General features: G+C 34.7%; 1 long non-coding RNA gene across 1 annotated transcript in view; it reads left to right on the top strand.

Annotated features, from left to right (window-relative positions):
* Window positions 1-17,060, top strand: part of LOC112914256 (uncharacterized) — a 244,545-nt gene that overhangs the window by 43,274 nt on the left and 184,211 nt on the right. The window contains exons 2-3 of the long non-coding RNA XR_011996777.1: window positions 5,393-5,448; window positions 10,802-10,857. This is a non-coding gene — a long non-coding RNA (uncharacterized lncRNA). The remainder of the gene's footprint in view (window positions 1-5,392; window positions 5,449-10,801; window positions 10,858-17,060) is intronic.

Raw genomic sequence — 17,060 nt, 5'->3', positions numbered from 1 at the left:
TATCCATTCATTATTCTATGGACACTTTATTTCCATAGCTTGGCTATTGTTGGTAATAATGATGCTATAAACATCAGGGTACGTGTATCCCTTTGAATTAGTATTTTTGTATTCTTTTGTATTAGTATTTTATATCACTTGTCGGATCAAAGGGTAGCTCTACTCCATACTGTTGTGCAGAGTGACTGCACCAGTTTGCATTCCCACCAACAATTCAAGAGCATTTTCCTTTCTCCACATCCTTGCCAACACCTGTTGTTTCTTGTGGTTTTGATTTTAGTCACTCTGACAGATGTGAGGTGATCTCTCATTATAGTTTTGATTTGTATTTCCCTAATGATCAGTGACACTGAGCATCTTTTCATATGCCTGTTCTCCAAAATGTATAAAGAACTAATAATACCCCAAAATCGAGTAATCCAATCCAGTTAAAAAATGGGCAGAAGACATGAAAAGTCATTCCTTTTCTAGCTACTTTAGGTGTAAGGCTCAGTTGTTTGAGATTTCTCTGCTTCTTTAGGTAGACCTGTATTGCTATAAACGTCCTTCTTAGAACCACTTTTGCTGCATACTATAGGTTTTGGGCCATTGTATTTTCATTTTCACTTGTCTCCATGTATTTTTTTGGTTCTTCCTTGATTTTTAGTTGACTTGTTCATTGTTTACTAGCATATTTATTTAACTTCCATGTATTTGTGCTCCTTCCACATTTTTCTTGTGGTTCATTTCTGGTTTCATTGCATTATAGTCAAAGAAAAATGCATGGTACAATGTTGATCTTTTTTAATTCATTGAGACTTGTTTTGTGACCTAATATTCTGGAGAATGTTTTGTGTGCACTTGAAAAGCATGTGTATTCTGCTGCCTAAGATAGAATGTTCTAGATGAGTTTGTCTGATCCATCTGGCCAGTGTGCCATTCAAAGCCATGTTTCCCTGTTGATTTTCTGTTTAGATCATATGTCCATTGATATAAGTGGGGTGTTATTTCCCTTACTATTATTGTATTATTAGCAATTATTTCCTTTATTTTTATTATTAACTCTTATATGTATTTGGGTGCTCTCATGTTGGGCATATTAATATTTACAATTTATGTCTTCTTGATTGATTGTTCCCTTAGTGACAATATAATGTCCTTCTTGTTTCTTGTTATAGTCTTTGTTTCAAAGTCAGTTTTTTCTAATATAAATATTGCTAACCTGGCATTCTTTTGACATCCATTTGTATGATATATATCCCAATCCCCTCATTTTCAATCTGCATGTGTCTTTAGGACTGAAGTGAGTCTTGTAGGAAGCATAAGATGGGTCTTGTTTGTTTTCTAATCTATCCTGTCACCCTATTCTTTAGATTGGAACATTTAGTCCATTTACATTCAAAGTAATTATTGATAAGTAGGTACTTATTGCCATTTTGTTATTTGTTTTGTATTTTTGTGAATCTTCTCTGTCCCTTTTCCCTCTTACTCTCTTCTATCTTCGTAAGTTGTCTTTAGTGATATACGTTGATTTCTTTTTATTCTTTGCATATTTATTACTAGTTTTGACTTATGGTTATAATTATGTTTGTATGTAACATCTTCTGCATATAGAAGTATAAAGTTGATGGTCACTTAAGTTTTAACCATTCTTTACTCCTCTCTTCCCCACATTTTAAGTATATTGTGTCACAATCTACATCCTTTTATTCTGTGAGTCCCTTGACTGAATTTTTTTTTACTCATTTGGTCTTTCCTTTCCACTCACAGAGTTCCCTTTAACATCTTCTGTAGAGATGGTTTAATGGTCATGAACTCCTTTAACTTTTGTTTGTCTGGGAAGATCTATCTTTCCTTGTATTCTAAATGATAGCTTTGCTGGATAGAATATTCTTGGTTGCAGATTTTTTCCTTTTAGCACTTTGAATATATCATGCTACTACTTTCTGGACTCCAAAGTTTCTATTGAAAAATCCACCAATAGCCTTATAGAGTTTCCCTTGTATGTAACTTTTCTTTTCTCTTGCTGCTTTTAAAATTCTTTCTTTTTGTAACAGTGTTTTTGTTTTTGTTTTGCCATTTTAATTACCACATGTCTTGGTTTGGACCTCCTTGGGTGACTTTTTTGGGGAATAACTGTGCCTCCTGGATCTGAATTTCTGTTTCCTTCCCCCAGATTTTCAGCTATTATTTCTTAAAATAAATTTTCTGCCCCCTTTCTCTCTTTTCTTCCTCTGGGAGCCCTCTAATATGAATGCTATTACACTTAATGGAGTTGCTGAGTCCCATAAATGTATTCTCATTTTGCATAATTTTTCTTTCTCATCTGCTCAGCTTGATTACTTTCCATTACTCTGTCCTCTAGGTCACTGCTGATTCGTTCTTCTGCTTCTGTCCTGCCATTTATTCCATCTAGTGTATTTTCTATTTCAGTTATTGTGTTCTTCATTTCTGATTGCTTTTTGTTTATCTCTTTGTTAAAGGTCTTATTTATGTCCTCCATTGTTTTCTCAAGTCCATTGAGTATCTTTACGATCATTACTTTAAATTCTCTATCAGACACGTTACTTATTTATATTTCACTTAGCTCTCTTGTTGTGATTTTGTCCTATTCTCTCTTTTGGGACATATTCCTTTGTCTCCTCATTTGCTTTGTCTATTGTTCTTGAAGTAGTGGGTGGGATACATACTTTTCACAAGGTGGAGCTGGTTCTCTTCCACGGGGGATATGCAGCCGCTACTGATACCATAGTAGACTAGGGCCACTCTGCAAAAGTGCGTGAGAGCAGGGGGTACAATTTCAACGAGGAGCACTGTCTTCCCAAGAAGGTGGCGAGCCACAGCTGCCAAGACCAGGGCCCTGCAAAATTCATGGTCAGATGATGCAGTGTTGGTGAGGTTTGTGCTGGTGTTGAATGGAAGGGAAACTGAAATGTCAGGACTGAGTCAGGCCTGGCTGGAAGGGGCAGATTCACCAAATTGTGGACAACAGAGCATAGTATAAGCCAGTTAGGTAGTAAAACCTGGTGTTGGGTTGGTTCCTGCAGCTTACCAGGTGTTTTTGCTGGAGGAACACAGGAGGGAAATGGCACAGGCAAGCTCCTTTGTCCCTCAGGGGACTATGATTTTAGTAAACAACATGCTCCAGGCATTTGTTTAAAATACTACTTCTACATTGTATCTCCTTGGGCTATCTTTTTATGGGCAGGGACTCAACTACCTATTGCCCTTTGGGCTCTTCCAGAGCCAAGCTACTGATTTTTAAAATACCAGACTTTATTAAGTCCCACTGGTTGTAAGAACTCACAAAATTCAGTTCCCTGTAATTTTTAAAGCCAAATGCTATGAGGATTCATCTTCCCTGTGCAGGCTCCCAGGTGTGAGTCTGTTTCTTGCTCTTCTCTGCACCCCTAACTCCTTGCCTCCAATGGCCAGACCAATAAAGATGAATTCCCCACTGCACCTCTGCCCTTCCTATCCTCTTCATTCTGGCCTCTTCTCTGAATTTAATTGTGGAATTTGTTCTGCCAGTCTTCTGGTAGTTTTCTTGGTTACTTGTATTGATGTAAGTGTTATCTAGTTGTCTCAATGGGACAAGATGAGTTTAGGTCTTCCAACTCTACCATCTTCCCAGGAAGTCCCCAAATATTGAATTTTTATATGTATTTGTGTCTATATCTGAACTCGCTATGCTGTTCCTTTTACTGATATGCCTTTTCATTCATTGGTACCCTCTATTTTAATTATAGAAGTGTGTGTTTAGTAATTGGTAAAACTAATTATTCTGCTTTTTCAGAATTTTCCTAGTTTCTCTGGTATATTTATTTGTAACTTTGAACTTTATAATCAAATACTGTAGCTCTAGCAATAAAATTTGTTGGATTTTTATTGGATCATGTTTAATTTACATAATAACTTAGGGAGAATTAACTCTTTTATATTGATTCATTCTATTCAAGAAAGAAGAATGTCTTTCCATTTATTAAAATCTGTTTTTGTGCCTTTCTGATATATTTTAAAGTTTTCCTTATATAGATTTTGCACATTTCTTTTCAAGTTTGTGCCTAAGTATTTTACATTTTTTGTTGTTATAAATGGAGTTTTTCTTACATTATGTCTTTTAAGTGGTTATTGATTTTTGTATGTTAAAATTGAACCCTGTTACTTAACAGAATTTATGTATGTGTTAATTTTATTTTTGATTCTCTCAGGTTTTCCAAGAATACCATCTCATAAATTGCAAATAGTTTTATTTCTTTATTTTTCCTAATTCTTGTGCCTCTACTTCTTTTGTTATGTCTGAATGCATTGTCCAATACTCCCAATTCAACATGAAATAATACTAGAGATAGTGGGCATCCTTCTTAGGGCAATTTTTGAGAAAAATAAACGTAACACTGTTCCATTTTCCATAGTATAGTAAGTGCAATCTGCTAGAGCAATAGGCAAGTGTCCCCAGGCAGGAAACTTGCTTTATTTGTAATACTTCAAAAGATGTGTTTCTGTGAAGTTAAATTTAAGATCCAATTTTCTTTTAAGGTAGATATCAAGGGAACTTTCTGATATTACCTCAAAGAAGTCTTGGAGAAATTCTTTTGAATTACATGTACCAAATTGCTGTCTTTCTCCCTGTGTTGATGAGGTGCTCTAACAAAAGCCAATGAGGCCCTGGTAATAGAAATAGGATATTTCTTTGTGATATGCCTTTGTGAGAGCAAATCTTAGGCAAGAGCCAGACTCCAGTTAATGGGGATAATGGAAAATTAAATTCACCTGTGTTTTTATTATTGTAAGGTATTTGATTCACTCTCTTCTTAAATGTGTATGCAATTGGAGATTATTTGATGCAGGAAATCTTGAAAAAAAATTTAGTCACAGAGCAGCAGAGTATATATTCTATAATATGTTCTGGCCAAAATGCATGTAATACCAAGGCTATTATCTCAATTTCAAATTCTTATCACATACAAACAAGCATAGATATTAACATACTGTGATTCTTTTAATAACAAGGACTCTGGTAATAAGTACTTAATAGATTTTTCTGAACATTTTATTTAGTAAGACTTAATCCTTGGGAGTAGTTTGAAAAAAGTTGTATTTCACCAAGGTAGCACATTATCAAAACTAGTCATCAAATTTATAGCAAAAAAAAGCTACAACAAGATATTGATACTTGTACATATAAAGAAACTCAAAGAGAAGTTCTTATGATATATCGAGTCAGGGAAAACCCTAGCTTAAAAAAATGCTAGTGTTTTTCTTACTGATATAGAAGTATTTTCCAGGAAATTGGTCAATAATAAAAATTGATCCAAGTTTTTTATCAAGACCTATAAGTTCTTACAAGGTTTGGCCCTTATTTTCTCTCCAATATCATTGTATAACATTCTCCTCCTCTTTTTCCATGCAGGCCACAATGACCTCCCTTCTGGTTCTGGAATATGCCAAGTCCTTTCCTAAAACAAGGTAATTCCATAGAGAAAAAGTAGTCTTTAAATTATTCTGGAACAGCTGGTTGTCTGTATTAAAAATTAGCCTCAATCCATACATGATACCATACATAAAAAGTAACTCAAAATGGATCATAGACCTAATTGTAAGAAATGTAACTATAGGGATCCCTGGGTGGCTCAGTGGTTTGGTGCCTAATTCGGCCCAGGGTGTGGTCTTGGAGTCCCAGGATCGAGTCCTATGTTTTTCTTTCTTTCTTGTTTATAGTTGATTGAGGCTTTTGAAAAATTGGGTGTGAATTACATGGAAACTTCTGTGCTAGTAAAAATAATAATTTTTTACTCTATCACCCTATGAAGTAGGAATTGTTATTGTGTTCATTTTAACTTTTGTATCACAGAACTTTCAAGCATCTATAAAAATAGACAGAAATAACTAACCTAATATATCGATAACCCAATCTTGATAATTACTGAACGTGGCCAATTATTCTCTAGACCTTTATTCAAACAGCACCATATCCACCACCACCTTGTTACAAGTTATTTAAAGTGCTCTTCTTTTCACATAACTATAACACCATTATTGCATTCTTAGAATTTAAAAATGAATATTTAATACTATAAATGTCTACTCAATGTTCCTATTTCCCTGATGATTTTATACATTTTTTTACTTTAAAAAAGTATCTAAATTTGGTCTATCTTCTCAGTTTCTATGTCTTTTAAATCTCTTCTAATATGTATATTTTCTGTCCATCTATTTTATTGTGTTTTATTTTATTTCATTTTATCTCATTTCATTTTAATGTGTTGAATATGCTGGGTCATATGTCCTATAGTTTCCTGTGGTCTGGCTTTTGTTCTTGTATTCACATAGTGATATTCAGCACATTTCTCCATCTCCTTGTATTTCCTAAAAATGTGGGTATATCCATGGGTTAGATAAGCCCAGAATCCTCCTACTCCATCATCTTCCCATCAGATGCTAAGATTAATTCTTGATATATTTTAATTAGTTTCCAGAATAATGAAATCATTTCTAGAACCCTCCAAAGGGTTTGAGTTTGTTCGTTTATTCCTATAAATCATAAATAATTAGTATAATTTTGAACTGCTGGACTTAAATATATTTTATAAGTTTTAATCCATTGCAGTTGTTATCTTTATTGATATATAAATTTTCCTTTCTTGGCTGGGGCTGGCTAATCAGATTAGTTTATGAGTCTATTAGCAGAAATCTTTAAGGGTTTTCTTGCTCTCTGGTATGAAAATGTTCCAGGATCAACTTATACATTTCCAGATATGGAATAAGCTGTATATATAATAAGAATTCATTTTTTATTCTACTTATTCTCTACTGAAGTAAAAGATATGTATTATATTTTTACTTTTAGTGACATCCAAGAAAAATTTTAATATATGGTTTGCTTAAAATATATAATTTTATCTTTGCAAATAATACAAAGTTATTAGAACTCCTATTATATTGGACATTTTACCCTAAACATTTCTCTATTAGTTTTCTAGGGCCACTGTAACAAAGCACCACAAACTGAGTGACCTAAACAATCACAGTTTATTGCCTCGCAGTTCTAAAGGCTACAAATCCAAGATCAATGTGTCAGTAAGGTTGGTTCCTTCTGAGGGCTATAAGGAAGAATCTGTTTTACGTCTTTAATGTTTCTGGTGGTTTGCTGGCAATCTTTGGCATTCTTTGGCATGTAGAAGCATACTATGATCTCTGCCTTCAACTTCATGTGGTTTTCTTCCTATGTGCTGTGTCTGAATTTTTTTTTTTTTTTTGGTAAGGACACCAGTCATATTGAATTAGGGCGATTCTAATAACCTCATTTAAACTGCATTCCCTCTGTAAAGACTACCTTCAAATAAAGTGACATTATGAGGTACCGTGGGTTAAAATTCCAACATCTCTTTTGGGGGAGGAATAATTTAACATATGACAACTTCCTTCTCATCTTAAAAGTTATTAGTATAAAATATTAATAATTTTACCCGAAAATAAGTGTATTATTACTTTTTTATACAGTCCATCTTAGTTTATATTTTCCCTCATGTTTACCTTTTTTTTTTTTTACATATCATTCTTTCTTGAATCTTAGGCCTTCTATCTGAGATCATTTTACTTCTACCTTGAGTACATCATTTCAAATTCCTTCAGTGAAGTCTGTTAGTGGTTAACTCCTTTAATTTGTGTCTACATGAAAATGTCTTTATTTAATCCTCATTCTCAAAGATAGTTTAAGTTTCAAATTTTAGATGAACTTCTTTCTTCTCTCAGTACATTGAAGATGTGTTTATATTCTCTGGCTTCTATTTTTGCTGCTGTGACATCAATCTAACTTTTATTTGAAGGTAGATTGCCACCTATTTTAAAAAGTTACTTTTTATCTTGTCATTGATGATCTCACTTTACAGTGTGACTGGGTTAACATTAGTTTTTATTTGTTCTGTGTTGGATTTATTGTTTTCTTAAATCTAAGAATCTTTGTATTTCCTCAAGTGTGGAAAATTCTCATTATAAAAAATATTAATATTTCAAAATTTCCTCTCCCTCTTCTCAGTACTCTTTTATTCTGGAACTCCAGTTAGGCATGAGTGAACTTTTCAGTCTGTCTTCCATACTTTTTAAATTTCTCTGTGCTAAATTCTTCATAATTCTTCAGATCTCATTCCAGCTTATTATTTTCTCTTTAGCTGTGTCTGGTTTGACATTTAACCCATCCACAGAGTTTTAATTTAAACAAATATATTTTATTACTACAGATTCTACCCAGTTACTTTCCAAAGTTATATAATTCTTAAAATATATTCAACCTTAGTCCTTGGTCATATTTACAATATCCTTTTTTTATTTACAGAGACATTTTAAGCATAATTTCGACATTTTTAATCCTGTGTCAGATCCTAAGCCAAGTCCATCTGATTCACTGTTTGCTGTTTTTAATGACTTTGCTCTCTTGCTTGTTTCTTGTGTGTGTAAGCAGTGTTTATTTAGTGGGCCTTAATTTGAAAGAGGCAAGTTGGGAGTGACTTTCATCAAATAAATGTGTATTTACTTCTGGTAGGTGCTCTACCACTCTGGTACACTACCTACCTGAAGCATTTTAAATTAAATTGTTAGTGTGGTTTTTCTTGAACTCTGCAGGTTTTGTAAATTCAAACCTTGAGCTCATGTTTAGATAGATTAGTAATTAATTTTCAGGGAATAGTTTTTCTCCCAAATGAAGCCAAGAACTAAGACTTTTAAAGATTCCTTTTGACTCCTTTCACCAAGATATGATTTTTTTTCCTAGTTCAACCATTCACTGAGGGTCTAGCCCTCTGAACATCTTGCCTTTATGCATGAGTATTATTTGCCCATCTTATTAAACAAAAGGTCTTATCTCCTATTCCTTCATGAAGCTGTCAAAACCCTGGTCTATATTTCTAATAGACACTCCAGAAAAACCAGGACATTAGTTTTAGCTTACCACTCTAGTTTTAGTTATTCTCTTTGTTTTGAAGATATTCATCTCATAATTTCTGCATCTATTAGTGGGAGAGTTTTCATAATATCTTGTCCAACAAAAGTGGAATTTTCTCCACATGCTTTAAATCAAAAAATTTCCCAGTTCCAAATAAAAGAGCACAGCATAGGGAATATAGTCATGGATATTGTAATGGCATTGCATGGTGGCAGACGGTAGGTACACTTGTGGTATGCATTGCATGATGTATAGAAAAGTTGAGTCACTATATACCTCAAACTAATGTAACATTGTACGTCAACTACACTCAAATTTTTAAAAAAATAATTTAAAATAAAACTTAAAAACTTCTATAGTTCCATTCTAGCAAGGCTATTTCAATAACTGTTGAAACTATAGAAGGCTAAAACCGAATTCCATATTTTTAAAGATTTTATTTATTTATTAATAAGAGAGAGAGAGAGAGAGAGAGAGGCAGAGACACAGGCACAGGGAGGAGCAGACTCTCCGTGGTGAGCCCAATGTGGGATTTGACTCCAAGACCCTGGGATCACAACTCGAGCAAAAGGCAGACACTCAACCACTGAGCCACCCAGGCATCCCTAAACTCTATATTTAAACACCTAAAATAATCTTTAAAAATGAAATTTGGGTTAATGTAGAGATAAAATCAAGAAATTAAAAATAAGAAATATCAACACTAGCAAGACTTGTGCCAACATTTTACTTAATAAAATGTCTGTCTTCCTAACCAACATTCTTACAATATTAGACAAATTATATAGTTATGATGCAAATATGAAACTTATCTATAGAACTGATCAGCCAAACAGCTGATATTAATCATATAGAACTCACTAAAAGAAAAAACAATAGTAACCTATTTATTCAACTTGATTTAACTTTCATTTTTTGCCTCTTCAGTACATTTAATCTTCTGAAAGTTAAAGCATATACTAAAACTACTAAAGTTTAAGCACAAATTATATTTGAATAAAGAGCCTTTTAGAATTAAACAGAAAAGACAATCTAGATATAATTTAACCAGTTAAGCATCCTTCAACAAAATTTTGCCAAAATAAACCAATTCTATTATTAGGATCTCTACAATTTCCCTATACTCTACTCTATACAGAACAAAACTTTTCTATATCAAAATTTTTTTATATTTAAGTTAATTTAATCATTTTCAAGTTCAGTGGATGATCATGATGCATTATAAATCTTTATTACAAAAATGCTACCCTAGATTCCTCACGTTTAGTTAATTTCAATTCACAAATTAAGCTAGTAATAACCACCAAAGGGTATACCATCTCTAATAATTAAAAAATCTCCTTAAGCTTTTTCCTATTAGCATTAGCACAGTGTTTACCTTGGCAATAAGGAAATAGCAAAGGAAGAGAAGCCAAAAGGACATAAAGCACCAGGTAGCATTTTCTATATCTCTGGCAAAAATTTCTGGCAGTAGCAATATATAAGCTAGCATTCAAAAAAGTGCATTAGCTCTGGTTTTAAACAGACTCCTACAAGGAGAGGGGAAAAAGCAAATGTGCAGTTGGCAGTTTAAGAACTGCTGAGCTATGGGTCAAATTTTGCCCAACTGAAAAACAATAAAACTTCATCAGACTCAGCTTACTACGGCATGGTCAGCAGTGACCTTCATCAGCATGGTTTCACCAGATTGGTACAAACAGAAGTATCTTAATACATAAATCAGATCACTCAGTGTCCATATTTAAGTTGCCTGAGGCAATTATATTACAATAAGATTGAAATCCAAGTTTTTTATCAAGACCTATAAGTTCTTACAAGGTTTGGCCCTTATTTTCTCTCCAATATCATTGTATAACATTCTCCTCCTCTTTTTCCATGCAGGCCGCAATGACCTCCCTTCTGGTTCTGGAATATGCCAAGTCCTTTCCTAAAACAAGGTAATTCCATAGAGAAAAAGTAGTCTTTAAATTATTCTGGAACAGCTGGTTGTCTGTATTAAAAATTAGCCTCAATCCATACATGATACCATACATAAAAAGTAACTCAAAATGGATCATAGACCTAATTGTAAGAAATGTAACTATAGGGATCCCTGGGTGGCTCAGTGGTTTGGTGCCTAATTCGGCCCAGGGTGTGGTCTTGGAGTCCCAGGATCGAGTCCTGCATGGGGCTCCCTGCATGGAGCCTGCTTCTCCCTCTGCCTGTATCTCTGCCTACCTCTGTCTCTGCATCTCTCATGGATAAATAAATAAAATTTAAAAAAACATGTAACTATAAAGCATCTAGAAGAAAACAAAAAACTTTTGTGACCTGGGTCAAAGATTTCTTAAGTAAGACACTATAAACATGATATAGAAAAGAAAAAAAACTAATAAAATTTATTTTGTCAAAATTAAGACTTTTATTCTTAGAGTTGAGGGAAGCAAAATAGGTAAATTTAAACTAGGAAAAATATTTCCAAAACACATTTGACAAAGGCTTTATCTAAAATATAAAAGACTCTTTCAACTCAAGAAGGCAAACAACCCATTAATAGACAAATATATATATATATACACACATATATAATTGAATAAGCATTTCCCAAAAGAAGATAAACAAATGTCAAATAAGAACATGAAGAGATTCTCAATATCACAAGTCATCAGAGATATGAAATTAAAACCAGATGAGATAACACTGCACACCACTACAATAGCCTAAATTAAAAATACTAACAATAGCAAGTGTTGATGATATAGTGCAATGACAACTCTCAAACATTGCTGGTGGAAAGCAAAATGGCACTGCTACCTCAGAAGTCAGCATAGCGTATCTTAGAAAGTTAAACATATGATCCATTGATCCTACTTTTAGGAGTTTTTCCAAAAGAAATGAAAACGTATGTTTATATGAAGACTTACACCAAATTTTCACAGAAGCATTATCCACAATTGCCCAAAACTAGAACAATGCAAATGTTCACCAACATGTGAATGGATAAAAAAAAAATTGTGAAATATCCATATAGTGTAAAACTGCTCATCAATAAAACAGGGATATTAATATATACGACAAGATGGATAAATCTCAAAAACATCTTAAGTGAAAGAAAACACAAAAGAGCACATACTATTTGTTTTCATTATATGAAATTCTTTAAAAAGGTAAAAAGCATAGTTAGAGAAAACAGATCAGTGGTTATTTGGTCCTGGAAGCTGGATCAAAGTATCAACTGCAAAGGGGCACAAGAAAACATTTTAAAGTTATGGAACAGTACCATATTTTGAATGCAGTTACCCAAATTCATCAAACTGAGTATAATTATCACTATTCATTAAATGTACACTTAAAATAGGGGAGGTTATGATATATAAATTAAATATCTATAAAGTTGAAAAAATAGCAACCACAATTGTTTAGAGCCAGACCAAGTTAATATTTAAAAGTAGGAGGATATTTCATTACTGCCATTATTTAGAGTTGTTATTGCATGGTAACAATAAAAAGTACATCAACTTATAGTCATCCTCAGAGAACATTGGGAATGAGATGTAGAAATGAACATAGATTTAGAGAAAGACTGCATGAAGAGCTGGTCACACAATTCCTCTCATACTGTTTCTAAAGCACTAACAGTTTTCATGTTTCCCCAGGTGGTGGAAGGATTCCTTTCTTTCAAAATAAAATAACCCCAGAAATAAGTTCTTCAAATACAGACATGGGGACTTCACCCAGTGAAATGGGCTCACATTCAACCCTCCTAGAGAAAAGCCCTACAAAGGGCAATAGCACCCACACATACAGCTTCATAATACTTCATTCAGAAATAGCCCAGAATCATCAGCAAGATTTGAAGAGACCTTGCAATGTGAGTGAGAGACCAAGAAAAACACACCAAACATAGATATAATGTATGAAACAGGAGGAACTTCAGAGATGATTTCATTAATTCATTCAACAAATGTTTGGGGCACTCTTCCTGCAGTTTTGTACTGTGTTGGGCTCTATACTGCTAGCTAAATTAGATGGAATTAACTTACTGGAAAAACACAAGTAGCAGCATAAAGACCTTGTTTCATGTTCTCACTAGTAATTCACTTTTGGACAAATAAAATCATTTATCCAATGTAGACCTCAGCCCACTCATTCCTCAGCTGGGTATAGAAATATGTAATTGTGTTGTACAGTGTGGGCTCTGACTTCAAGAGGTGCAAGTGGCTTTTGTGCAGTTTGGGTAATGTTTCATTTCTCTACTGGGGTGAACATGTTTACTGTATACTTAAGACTTGTGCACTTTTCAGTACACTTCAGTGAGAAGGATACCAAAAACATGAATTTTAATGACTCTTCCCAAGATGAGTGAAATTCTATGATTCTATGACTGTTTTCAGTTAAGCATTATGATAAAGAAAAGAAATCTGGGAACACTTGGTGGCTCAGCAGTTGAATGCCTGCCTTCTGCTCAGGGCATGATCCTGGAGACCCGGGATCGAATCCCACGTCGGGCTCCCGGTGCATGGAGCCTGCTTCTCCCTCTGCCTGTGTCTCTGCCTGTGTCTCTGCCTCTCTCTCTCTCTGTGTGTCTCTCATGAATAAATAAATAAAATCTGGGGATCCCTGGGTGGCGCAGCAGTTTAGCGCCTCCCTTTGGCCCAGGGCACGATCCTGGAGACCCGGGATCGAATCCCACGTCGGGCTCCCGGTGCATGGAGCCTGCTTCTCCCTCTGCCTGAGTCTCTGCCTCTCTCTCTCTCTGTGACTATCATAAATAAATACATTTAAAATAAATAAATAAATAAAATCTTAAAAGAAAATAAAAGAAATATGAACAGGGAATTTTAAAACATGATCCTGGACCATTTTAACCAACTAGCTGCAATCCTTAGCCAAACATCCTATCACTAAGAAACTCCATTTTCTCATATATACATTGAGAGGTAGAATCAGTTTAGATTTTCTCTTATGTTTCCCAATCTCTAAAAGACTATGACTATTATTATAAACATCTAACTCCACCTGATGATTTGCCAAAACATCATCAAGTAGAATTGTCCCTGACCTTTCTGTTGTAAACACAGAATCATCAAGTGAGACATTTTTGGTTTGCAAACTATGCTGTTAATGACAAGCATGACTTATTCTCATAATTAAGTTCTGGATCCTACCTGGAGTCTTCTTTATGCTATTAATTTGCTTAGGGAACCATTCTCTTTGTAATGAAAAGTTGAGATTAAATAGTTTTACTATACTCTGTAAATATTTTTTAGTAGGCATGCCTCAAAATATCTTTCTTCTCTCCTGCCTGGCTTTTATATTCTCTTTCCCACTCTACCTTTGTTTCTCTTCAGAAGAAAAGCCTGACCCTCTAGCTTTATTTTTATACTTGAAAATCTCATAAAACTTGTTAATTTAAAAAGTTTTATGAATCTTTATTTCAAACAGAGAAATAACGAGAGTTATTTTGAATTTTTGACAAAGGTTGTAAATTCTTTAATTCTTTTCTCTATACACCATTTCATTTATAGGCCTAGTTCAGGGATTAATAGATTATCTAGTGTGAACTGTTTCTTGCCTCTGGATATGTGGGGTCTTTCCCCCTCCCCCAAAGGTTAGTAGATGGAAAGTACTTCTCTAAAGGCTTAATGTTATTAGTGCTGTTGAGAAAGATGAATTTTTCTGAAAAAAGTGTTGCAGGCATCTCTCTCTAAGGAAGCCTCTTTGGAGACACTCTGAGGCTATTGTTTGGGTCAGTTATTCATATGTCTCTTTTGAATTCTATTTTTCCTGGAGTAATGTGGACAATCTGACGTTAGCAATTTCTTTCTAAGACTCTAGGAATTTGGACAATGGATTACTTCAAGTTTGAAATTATCTGTCTCTCAGAGATATTTGGCTTTCAGCTTTTCATCATTCCCACCCTCTTTAGAGATAGCATTTGGAGGCTCTATTTCTAGAAGTTAACATGTAAGATAACTAACCTAATGGCAAATTGTATAACAGCTTGACAAATTAGTTGACTAATGTATTTTCATGACCTATTGCTCTCAAATTTTAATATTACCCTTCATTTCTTAAGATTCTCAGTACTAAAAAACAAAAAGTTCTAAAAAAAAAAAAAAGCAAGAGTTTACTGTAAAAGATAGCTTGCCGTTATTCTTAAAGTGGATATATATTTCTATTTTCCCTCACAAAGTTTATAGACTCAGCAAAGAAATTGAAGAGACCTTGAAAAGAAATGCCCTAAGCCATCTCAGAAAGGTAATTACCTTTCTTCTTCTTGGAAATATCAGAAGTCTACCCAGGCCTCTGCCAGTAATGGGCTGTGTTACCTCCAACCCTGAAACGGACATAAAACTTTTCCCTTTCTCTCTCTCTACTGTCACATTTTTCTTCCCTTGAGAAAAAAATCACCCTCTCCCCTCATTGCCAAACAATATCCCCTTTGTAACTTTAAGTCCGTTTTTCTCAATTCTCTCCTTCCAAAAGAAGACTGGTCCATTGAAAAATACGAATTTGTTTCTTAGAGTATCTAGAGATTTCTTAAGAAGAGCTACTGAGATAGAAGTCTTGTCCCTGCTGTGTCACCTCCGGACCCTTTCTGCATGATCTGGAACAAAGCCTCTAGATCCCTAAATCAGAAATTGCAAATTCAATCTGAGTGCAAAACAAGACTTATCTCAAAGAGCATCCTGCCCTCCTTCAGATCAGCCAGTCTCTGTCTCCAGTGAAATGATAATAGTCACCATCATGGCACACCCTGCGCCCTACTTCTCGGCCTGTCTAGGCCACCATGCCAGGCACTGGGAAGGCCACCAGGTACAGATGGGGCCTGTAGTCAACAACACCATTTTGTTTGACCTATGTTTACTTAGTACTTCTAAACCCAGAAGGATCTTTCACAAATATTACCACATATGATCTTTACAACAGCCTTCTGAGAAAGCAGGACAGGGAAATTGGCACTCCTCCCATTTTACAGAAGAAAGAGACAATGCCAACTTTGCAGTTGGGAAAGGGGTGGAACCCAGCTCACCTTCCTACAAGTAAGTGCAGGTCCTCACTCACAGTTTCCACCTGTAGTCTCCAATGTAAATGCTGGAATATTCCCATAATAATTTCACTTGTGTGATTCACTCCTATCCTTTAATCATTTCACTGCAGATATATTACAGTGTCTGAGCACAAATGTCTTTGCTTTTCATCTCAGAACCCAAATAAGCTTTTTTCGAAAAGCCATTCCCAAATTTTTGGGTGTTAATTGTGTTAAATGCCTTTCTCCAAGAAAGATGATGTGATGTTGAACTTACTGGTGGCACTTCTTACCAACTTTTATTCTTTTACTGGTCAATAGTAGGTAAAAGTCAAAAATGCTTTACCTATCAGTTAAATGGCCAAATCTGAAACTATCTAGTGAGGAAAGGAGACTGACATTACAAGTGAAACAGTATTCTGAAATATTGTGCACTGAGTCTCTTAATTTCCTACTGGCTGAGTCCCAGATGCCAGCCTTTTTCCTGAGCTAACTGGAAAGCAGATTTTTAGTATGACCATTGTTACTTCTAACCACTGCTTCAAGTAAGTCTAAGAACATCATTAATAAGGAACATCGTCCCAAGACAGCTGCCACCTGCATAATCCATGGGATAGTTAATAAGTGTCTTTTCTGCCTTGGCATTTATCCTTGCCAATGCACCATCAACAAGGGAAATGAACGCTGGGGTGAGCAAACTCATCAGAGTTTGTGGGATGGTAATATTTAATTTTTTAATAAATGAGATGATTACTCATGCTAGCAATAAAAATAAGCATTTACTATAGATCTGTTTTAGGCAGGGCACTGGGCTTGGGAGATAGAAGGTAGTACCAGGCACAGATTTTTACCTAAACGACCTGACAATATAGCTGGACATGTAAGACATGGATCTAAAAATGGACACTGCAGTTGCAACATAGTATCTTTAATGCAAAATGAGAGCATAGAGAATATTATGGGAGCTCATAGGATAGAGCAGTTCAGCGGGCTGAGGAGCCCAATAACTCTGAGCTACAAAACTTGCTGGTTACACTTCTAGTAGTCCTCATCATGACCATACAAGACAAAACACTGTTATTGCTTGCATTCCTCCCCCACTTTTCAGGTAAAGAAATTGAAGCTTAA

The sequence above is a fragment of the Vulpes vulpes genome, chromosome 1, assembly GCF_048418805.1.
Source record: "Vulpes vulpes isolate BD-2025 chromosome 1, VulVul3, whole genome shotgun sequence".
Lineage (NCBI taxonomy): Eukaryota > Metazoa > Chordata > Mammalia > Carnivora > Canidae > Vulpes > Vulpes vulpes.
The sequence above is the reverse complement of the archived record's forward strand: the minus strand, read 5'-3'. Positions and strand labels throughout refer to the sequence as shown.